Below are 9,750 nucleotides of genomic sequence, written 5' to 3' on the forward strand. Positions count from 1 at the left end.
ATGTTGCGCTGTATCGTCACTCCTTCCCGCATAAAGGTAAGCACCGAACTTATATATAGGTAATGAGCCGACGTAAGATGTGGTGAGCAAATGGCCACGCACACGCACACACACACAGAATTAAACACGAAATGATTGCACGTCTCACTCACCATGGACTGATCACCAACTGGACTCGCCATGGCCAGCCAGTACCCTCCCCGAATGAACTTAGACATCAGGTGACGGATCTTTGGGTACAGCCGGAACAACACAGCACACCTACACCCACACACGAGGCGGTACAAAACCCACAGCTGACACGTATTAAAGGACACTGATCATACGTCTCCACTTCGCGCGGAAATCAAACCCTGGACCTGTGGGTTGTGGCGAGCGTGTGTGTGTGTGTGTGTGTGTGTGTGTGTGTGTGTGTGTGTGTGTGTGTGTGTGTGTAGGCAGGGGGTAAGAAAGAGGCAGTTTTGCTATACAGTTCAGATTGATAAATGAATTAAAATCTTGGGAAACGCTACGCCAAGGTATGTAGGGACACCTGCGAACACACACACACACACACACACACACACACACACACACACACACACACACACAAACATATGCGAATCACAAGCTTATTGAGCAACAGACAGCAAAGAGTCATCATTAATGGAGACGCCTCAGAGTGGGACCCAATCACTATAGTCGTGTCCCTCAAAGCTGTGTTCTCCGGCCTGTAGTGTTCATAATGTATATCAATGGCATCGATGTTGTACTCAATAATTCAATTTGCTTTATCGATCCTCCCAGATCAAGACAGGTTAAGGCTGCAGGATTTGTGTAGAAGTTCCCCATAGTCTGCTAAATGAGAGATGTATTTAGACGTAAATGAATGTCAGATTAAAGTGGGAACTAAAACTATGGTATTGCATGGGGCAAACCTCGATAGCATAGTGTGTGTTAAAGAGGTTGGCGTCACAGCTTCGTCTACCTTAAGTCCTCCCAACATGCACTTAAGCAACGAATAAAGCCATTATAATCCTGGACTTCATTATCACAAACTTATCACTCAAAAATAAAAATGCATTACTATATACCGTTATAATGGGCTAAGAGATCTTCACTTATAGTACGCATATCGTTTTGGCCTTCCCCCCATGCATAGGACATTTCTTTTTCTTTTTTTTACCGTTAAGGAGACAGTTCAAGGGCGTAAAGAAAAAAATACAAAAAAAGGCCCGCTAATTACTGCTCCTGAATAGAGGTTAAATTAATTAGAAAGTGTTCAACATAGTGCAACCAAGATGATCTATTCTTGCGTAATATATCTTATGAGGAAAAGGTGACATGTTTCATTGGGAAACTGCCCGTATTTAGATTAACATATGGCTTTATGAATGTTTATGAATCCTAATCGTTTATCATAGTTAACACATCCTCAAAATCATCAGTATTATCATCATCATCATCATCATTATCATCATCATCATCAAACTGGATCGTTCACCTTTGTCTTCACTCACGGGAATGACACGCCTTAAATGAGAAATTATGGCGAAAAACTTAATGTGAACAAATACATTCAGATTGTGCCATTATTTCTCCCCCCACCGTTATACGAGAATGGACCATGCTCCCATCTTCAGTGCTTCCATGTAACACGACTAAATGATTTCAAAACAATACGACCCCAACTTTCTCCAACTTGATAATCGGTAGGGCAGAGATGCAACGTCACGGTCGCCCTATAATGTCGTTTCACTCAGGTTTTTTAACAGACCGTCTAGTAGGGACATTACATAGGATCTGTGTAGTCTGAAAAACCTATGTGTATCTGTGTATTTTTGTGGGGGTCAATGGTGTTTTTTTTTTTTTTTTTTTTTTTTTTTAGGGAGTGCGTTTATTGTTATACCACGTTAATAATGATGATATAATGTAAGTGAATATACCGGGTGTGTTTGGAGGCGTAAGTGGATTGAATGGTTTGCCTTGCTGTCTGAATGGTTACTAATTGACTCAAGAAAAGGTTGATAATCGTTATTTGAACACACACACACACACACACACACACACACACACACACACACACACACACACACACACACACACACACACACAGCATTCCCTTCAATCAGTTTCTACCGAGTTTTACCTCCTGCGTGCACACCTTCGACCTCCATCATCATAAGTAAGTGGACTATAGTTACCTGCTCACCACCACCACCACCACCGCCACCACCACCACCACGGCATCGAGGTGGGCGGCCGCGTAATCTCGGCGTCCGTTGCCTGTTCGCCCTAAAAGTCTGGCGTATATCATCCCCACATTCTTGTTAACATTCATAACTCTCACGCCAGCCAGAACAACACCTATTTTTTTATTCAATTACCCTTTACGACCGCTCTCCTCGCGTTCATTTAGCGTTCGTTCGTTCGTTCGTTCCCGGGGCGTCAGTGTTATCTCCTCGTGTTCTGATACTGTTGATGTTTACTCCTCTTGATCATCTTTTCCTTGGATCGCACGCAGCCTTACGAGAAAGATTAACTGAGCAAGATATTCCTTCGTTGTGTCTACGCTCTCTTGCCATTTGTGAGATATGGTATTGCAGTCACTAATACCCAGTGATCATCAGTCTCATTGGAAGCAGAGGGAAAACATTTAAACCCTCGCGGAACTTGCAACACCGAGTAGCCACGTCGAGATGAGGCCTTTGGTGGCGCAGTCGAAGAAAGCCACATTCGAATTCTGATGGAAAGCATCGGAACACAGAGAGGCGAGAGGCGAACTCCTCCCCCAAAGCAAGCCCACCCAGGTCCCTCCTCCCGCTCCTCCTCCACATCAAAGCCCGCCGCGCCCATCTAGACTAATTACAATCAATTAGGTGCGGTCTAGTCCAGCACGCCGCCACCACCTCCTCTCTCGCCTCGCCGCTGTTGCCGGTGTGTGCACGAGTCCACCGCTCCGCCGAGGTTGCAGTCTGACGGTCGCGGTGCCTGAATTTCCACGGTCCCGGGAGGCCATTGTGTCCGCATTACCTCGGGTCTCCGCGTTTTCTTTGTTCGCCAAGATGTGTGGCAGAAAATGGGAAATTTCTCAGTATGAATAGAAGATGGGAATTTCATGCCCACCAATAACTTCGGCATAGACAATGAAGGAGGACTTTAGCTGTGCAAATTGTATTGTTTCAGGACAAAAGAAGGAGGAGGGACGCGGGGAGGAGGAAGCGGAGGCAGGCAGAAGGGGAGTTGCAGTGATACCAGACAATCTGGCGAAGCCTCCCTCTTAAATTTATATCATAAGCTTGACGAAAGTAATGATATATTAAAAGGAGGTAATCTGGCCAAAATAATTACAGTGGTTCGTTGAGGCAGAATGAGCAGCTGTGGGCGCGACTTAAGCCAACCGTGGCGGGCCGAGGTGTCTTAAATCTCACCTAGCCTCACCTGCCGTCCTGTAATCAGCGCCATCCCTCATCATTATCTCAGTTTTTCCTCTCCGCCATCTGCATCCATAAATAATTTTATCACCCTATGGTAACCCAACGTTCTGCCACTTCTGTTCCCCGCAGAGGTGCAGGGATGAGAAAGCGGCTCCGCGTCTCATTAACATAGACGGGACCGACAGCCGCCGCCGACGTCCGCATCACAGTCACACGTGATTACCAATTACTCGGCCACTCCCGTCCCTGCGCTGCGCCGGCCCCCCCTCCCCTCCCGGAACTCACACACACACACACACACACACACACACACACACACACACACACACATGGAGCTATGTAGTGCATAGTGGTTAGCGTGCTCGGATGACAATCAAGAGATCCCAGATTCGATTCACGGACGGAGTAGAGACGGATGGTCAGCCTTAATAAATAATACGCATGCCCCCTGTCCACCCAGTATGCAGTGAATGGGTACCGGGTGTTAGTCTGGAGTGAGCCCCGCCTCCCGGGTGGATGTGGGTGTGACCAAGATCTTGGGTGTGACGTGAGGCTCCAGCCGTACCTAAGGATCCGTCCCGTGAGCTCGAAGCTCGTTCGGGAAGGGTACTGGCCTATATGACATAGGCCATATAGGCGGTCGCCTAGGGCGCCACCATCTGGAGGGGGGCGCGACAGCGACTATAAAGGCAAAAAATGACTAATAACACGAAATTCACGAATGTGTATTAATAAATAAATAAATAAATAAAAAGATTTCCGTAGGGCGCCAATCAAAATTCAACTTCATTTTCTGCAATGAGGTGACGTTAGTTCGCCACTATCAACTCGATCAAGCTTATATAAGATATATTATAAATTTATAATTATATATAGTATTAGAATACAGATTACATCTCATGATCTATCTATCTTCTATCTAAAAAGTATAATCTATTTATATATTGCCCACTATAAACAAAATTATAGTAAGGGAGTGAAAAGTGATATGAAGTATGAATAAGTTACATGTATATTTGGATATCTTCTTCTCATATGTTTAATTAGGCATTTTGCACGGTTGCACCCATTATGCTCTTCCTTGCAACATACAATCCTCCCCTGCATTTGCAATAAGTCCCCAGTGTAATGGAATTATGAAAGCGGGGAACGGGGAATAAGTTACCGTTTCATTCGCGCGCCGCCCCAGCGTGCAGGCTACAGGCAAAACAGACGGATTTGGATGGGAGGGAATTGGTCATAAAGATGCAGAGTTTTCCCTCTTTGCCAGAAACTAACATGACCACCCCGGAACTTCTTACTATCTTTCAAAAGAAAAGACTAAAGGAAATTTATCCAAATATGTCGGTGGCTCTCAGAATAGCTGCCACCATCCCAGTGGCAGTTGCTACTGCTGAGAGGAACTTCTCTAGGTTGAAGTTACTGAAAACCTACCTTAGGTCTACAATGTGTCAAGATCGTCTGAATGGACTAGCAATAATAAGCATATTTCGTGAAGAATCTAGGCAGGTATCTTTTGATGAAATCATAGATGCCTTTGCAGCGAGAAAGTCCAGACGTGTCACATTTTAAGAATAATGTTAATGTCAGATGGCCATTATCCATATAGTATCATGAACTTGGGACCAGGTTGGTGTGCATTTTGATAGTCAATATAAAGTAAATTACAGGATGTGACAGAGGCACAAGGATGGTGTAATAGTGGTAGGTTTTACATCTAAATTATGGCTTAATAATCATGTGTGTTTTCTATGTGCTTTACAGTTAACTCCTGGCAAGTAACTGAGCCCAATACACCAACCCCATCCCAGGTTCATGATGATGTACGGCCAACCTTAATTATTCAAAGACTTGGAAATTGTACTGTTTGTGCATGCTGTTCTATATATATATATATATATATATATATATATATATATATATATATATATATATATATATATATATATATATATATTTTTTTTTTTTTTTTTATATCAAGGTTCAATGGAACCAAATTAACCAATACTTTTCTGTTCATTTTTTTCAGAATTCAAGTGAACCAAATACTTGAAATATTAACACAAACTATTGAACACAATACATGCCCCATTTCCGTTCATTAAATGTTATCAATATTATGTATTACATGGAAAATATATTTTCGATATTTCTTTAATTAAAAATAGATGTACCATTGAGGTGTTTGAATTTTGTTCCATGCATTACTGTAATATTGTAGAATAATAGGTATGTGAGTCATGTGAGTCATTATGATGGTATAGATGGTGATGAGTCAGTAATAACAGGGTAATCACGTAATATGGTGGACCGTGGCGGTTTGGGTTGTATGTTTGCGTGCGTATGCATAATGCATGTATGTGTGTGTTGGGGGGAGGGAGCGGGGAGAGGGGGCGCCAAATTATGATCTCGCCTAGGGCGCCAAAATGGCTAGAACCGGCCCTGCATCCAGCTTTTCATCCTCCCTTTTGGGCTGCTAGTCGATACATAGGTCTACATGAGGGAGATCAACTTGAAGAAGGTAAACTCTGGTAAACCGAATGTTGCACTTGCCCTGTGTCTCGGTGAATAGATACTCTCGTCCACCACAGGCTTAAGGGCCAATGCGACGGAGATAAGCACCGCCGCGTCCACGCGCAGCTATAGCGTACCAGCTTTACCTTGTAGCCAACGTTAGGGATGCTGCAGATTCCCACATATGCTCGTTTTCTTTGGTGGCAAAACAGCAATGAGAGTTGTGAGTGCTAGCGGTAACTAGCAAATTTCCACCATGAGGATGTGCTTTGCATATTTTATTCACCATGCGATCGGTTTTACTTTATTTATTTAGGGCCGTACCCAGGGGGAGCCGTGGATCGGACGACCCCCAATATCTACTAAAAGTTCCATTTTCTGAGACAAAGACAAAAAACTTGGACGTTTCTGTTTCATTTCTGGGAGAGCTGAAGATTTCCATTTTATGTTCATGTTAAATATAACTCTTGGTAGGATAATGTGATTTTTTCTTCTCATTCTTATTCCATAAATTGCCTATTTATAGCTGAATAAACAGCAGGAAATTTCACCCAGAAATGTAATTTTTTCAACCAATATATATTATTTGCACACAAGTAGCTTCGTTCAAAAAGATATATCTTTTATGTATGCTATATATCTCCAGCACGATTCTGCTTGAAGCCAGGGAGACAGAGGGTGCTCTAGTAACTGGGGCTCCAAGTAGCTACTCATGTTTCAAAGATGTGTCTGTGTGCCAGTGCTCAATTCTTCACGTCCAGTATTGAATTTGAATATCACTCATGAGTCACAGTCTGCCTCGCCTCTTGTCCTGCTCTTTGACCGTCTTCACTACTCCCCACCATCCTTCAACTTGTGCCCACGTCTGGTTCTCAGCACACACACACACACACACACACACACACACACACCGATAGCTCAGTTGGTTAAAGCGCTGCGCTGCCAGGCTTCGCGGAGTGACGGGCAAAGGTTCGAGCCCCGCTCATGCCGGGGGTTTTCCGCTGTCTATAGGTTATTGTCCCCCCCTGAACAAGGGGGATGGGGGTTGTGGTGTGTAAGGTCCTGGCAGTACGCCAGTACCCAGAGATCGACTATAATGAGCCTTGCTCTAATCAGGAGGGTAGGCTACTTATTGGCGATTGCGAGTCCAAATCGTGATCAGGCCGTAGTGAAATACACACATACCTAACTATACTCCTCGTATCACATCAACCCCATCATTTCTAAAATATCGCCTTAAAATTAAACAGACAAACACCAAGACAAGAAAGAAGAAACGGGAAAGTGACTGGGTAAGCACCATGACAAATATTTTCAGAGGACCAGTAAGGCATGATACTTTACACCCGAACGCTATACCTCATGGCCAGCGTGTAATATAGTACAGTAGCTCTCGTCTTAGCGAGGGCTGTTTTACTGATGAGGTCGCACCAAGCTTATTTCACGTAATTCAATCATAATTTTCCAGTAAGAATTCATGGTAGTCAAGAAGTTTGGTTAACGGTGATGTCAGCAAAACATGAAACGTAAGGAATAAATTGGACTGTTTTACGTTGCAAGGAATGCCGGCACAAGCCAAAGGAATCGCTGGTTCTGTCTATTTGCTAAGCATCGACCCCGCCTGCACGTGCCCTGTTCTTCCTCCACACACTCATCTGCCGAGGCCCTTTAGAGTAGCAAAAGTTTTATTACATCTCTATCTTACACACACACACACACACACACACACACACACTCACGTCATGTGTGTGGGGTGTCAGCCAAGGGTTGTTGCACGTCGAGTTCGAATGAGTCAGCTGATTTTGTTCCCTGTGACGCTGTTCATGTAGGGAACAAAGCAAGAGTTTGAGAACAAGTGTGTTGTTTGCTGCGTTAATACCGTCGACCAGGGAGAAAGCAGGATTTGTGGGGTAGCCTACTTCTTAAATTAATACCCAACATTCTAATTATTACTCATATTGGAAAAGAAATACTGATGTTAAACTGAACTGAGACAAAAAAAACTTGTCACTATATTAATTGATTGACGTTGTTATGACAACAGTATTTTCTTTTACCTCATTTCAACCTCCCGGAGCTGGGTGAGCTGCACGCCGACTGCCCGGGCCCCCGGGATCCGAACCCGGGCCCGCGAAGTAGTAGCCAGGAGCGCTGACCACTAGACCACGGAGGCGTATAATAAACATTGATTATACAAAATTGCTCTATAGGGAGAGTGGGAAGCTGATATTCAGTTCAGCGCATATATATATATATATATATATATATATATATATATATATATATATATATATATATATATATATATATATATATATATATATATATATATATATATATATATATATATATATATATATATATATATATATATGCGCCGAACTGTTAGTGTAAAGCCAGTCTTCGAAAAATAAATCAGGAAGAGAATAGGGGTGGCATGGAGTGCTGTTGGTAAACAGATTAATATCATGAATATCAGCTTCCCACTCTCCCTATAGAGCAATTTTGTATAATGTATATTATACGCCTCCGTGTTCTAGTGGTCAGCGCGCCTGGCTACTACTCCGCGGGCCCGGGTTCGGATCCGGGCCGGGCAGTGGGCGTGCAGCTCACCCAGCTCTTCATCCTCCCTTTCGGGCTGGTCGATAAATGGGTACCTGGGGAAACCTGGGGAAGGTAAACTGTGGTAACCCGGATGTCACACTGGCCCTGTGTCCCGGGGTAATGGGTTCCCTCCCACCACAGGCTCAAGGGCCAATGTTGCGGAGATAAGCACCGAGGCCACGCGCTGCTACAGCGTATGCCACCAACTATACCTTTACCTTAATGTATCCTGGCACTCCTAACACACGGTTCAGAAACTTAGCACCTCACAAAAGATGTAAAAAAGCTGAGAAGCTCACAAAGCGGAATGAAGAAAATTTGGGGGGTTATAACTCAGAGAAGCAATGATTCATCATTTTAAGCCGATTCTAGTCCGCTGCAGGATAATGCTTTAATTCCTCCTCTCTCTGTTTGATTGAAGTTGTAGAGAGGTAGACAGAGGATCAGTTAGAGGGTTGAAGTTGAACATTTGCTGGAGCAGGAAGCAGTACACCAGCATCAGAGAGATGGAGATCGTTGTGGCAAGCCTTTGTTCTTCTGGAATGTTAGTTATAGCTGAAGATAGTGATGATTCCATGAAGGACAGAAAGAAGAGAGCTAGTGTACATGGGCAGCATTAATTAAAAGGCAGAGGTCACGGTGTCAGTTGCCTCGGTACGGATTTAATCCCTTCATTTTGGCAGGTGGGGGGCGCGAGCCAGCGGTGAAAGTATTTGTGATTGCTTATCTCAGGGATCACACGTACAGTATATCATTATCACTAGAACAACTCCATTGGTTACATAATCATATTGGGTAAGCTCGTATTTCCTGTACATATTGTTGGATGTTTCAATGATTCTGCTTATGATTGGATTAACTGTTCCTGACTGTGAAAAACGGGTCCCGAAAGTCTGTGATGCGTCTACTATATAGTTTGTGTATTGTCATTATGGGTATACTAACCCTGTCTTGATCTGCAAATACCTTTTGATATAGTCAACAAATAGTGTAATGCCAGATTTTTGTAAGGACATAAGTAAGTGTTAAGTGAGGCCGCTGTGACCATTTATTTTCCCACGCTAAGTCTACCGTAGCCTTAGCGTGGGAAAATAAACGGTCACAGCGCCCTCACTTAACACTTACTTATGTCCTTACAAAAATCTGGCATTACAATAGAAATTCCATTACGTATATGGAATCATTTGGATGCATTGCCTTACCCTCGTAGGATACT

The sequence above is a fragment of the Eriocheir sinensis genome, chromosome 32 (genome assembly GCF_024679095.1).
Source record: "Eriocheir sinensis breed Jianghai 21 chromosome 32, ASM2467909v1, whole genome shotgun sequence".
Taxonomy (NCBI): domain Eukaryota; kingdom Metazoa; phylum Arthropoda; class Malacostraca; order Decapoda; family Varunidae; genus Eriocheir; species Eriocheir sinensis.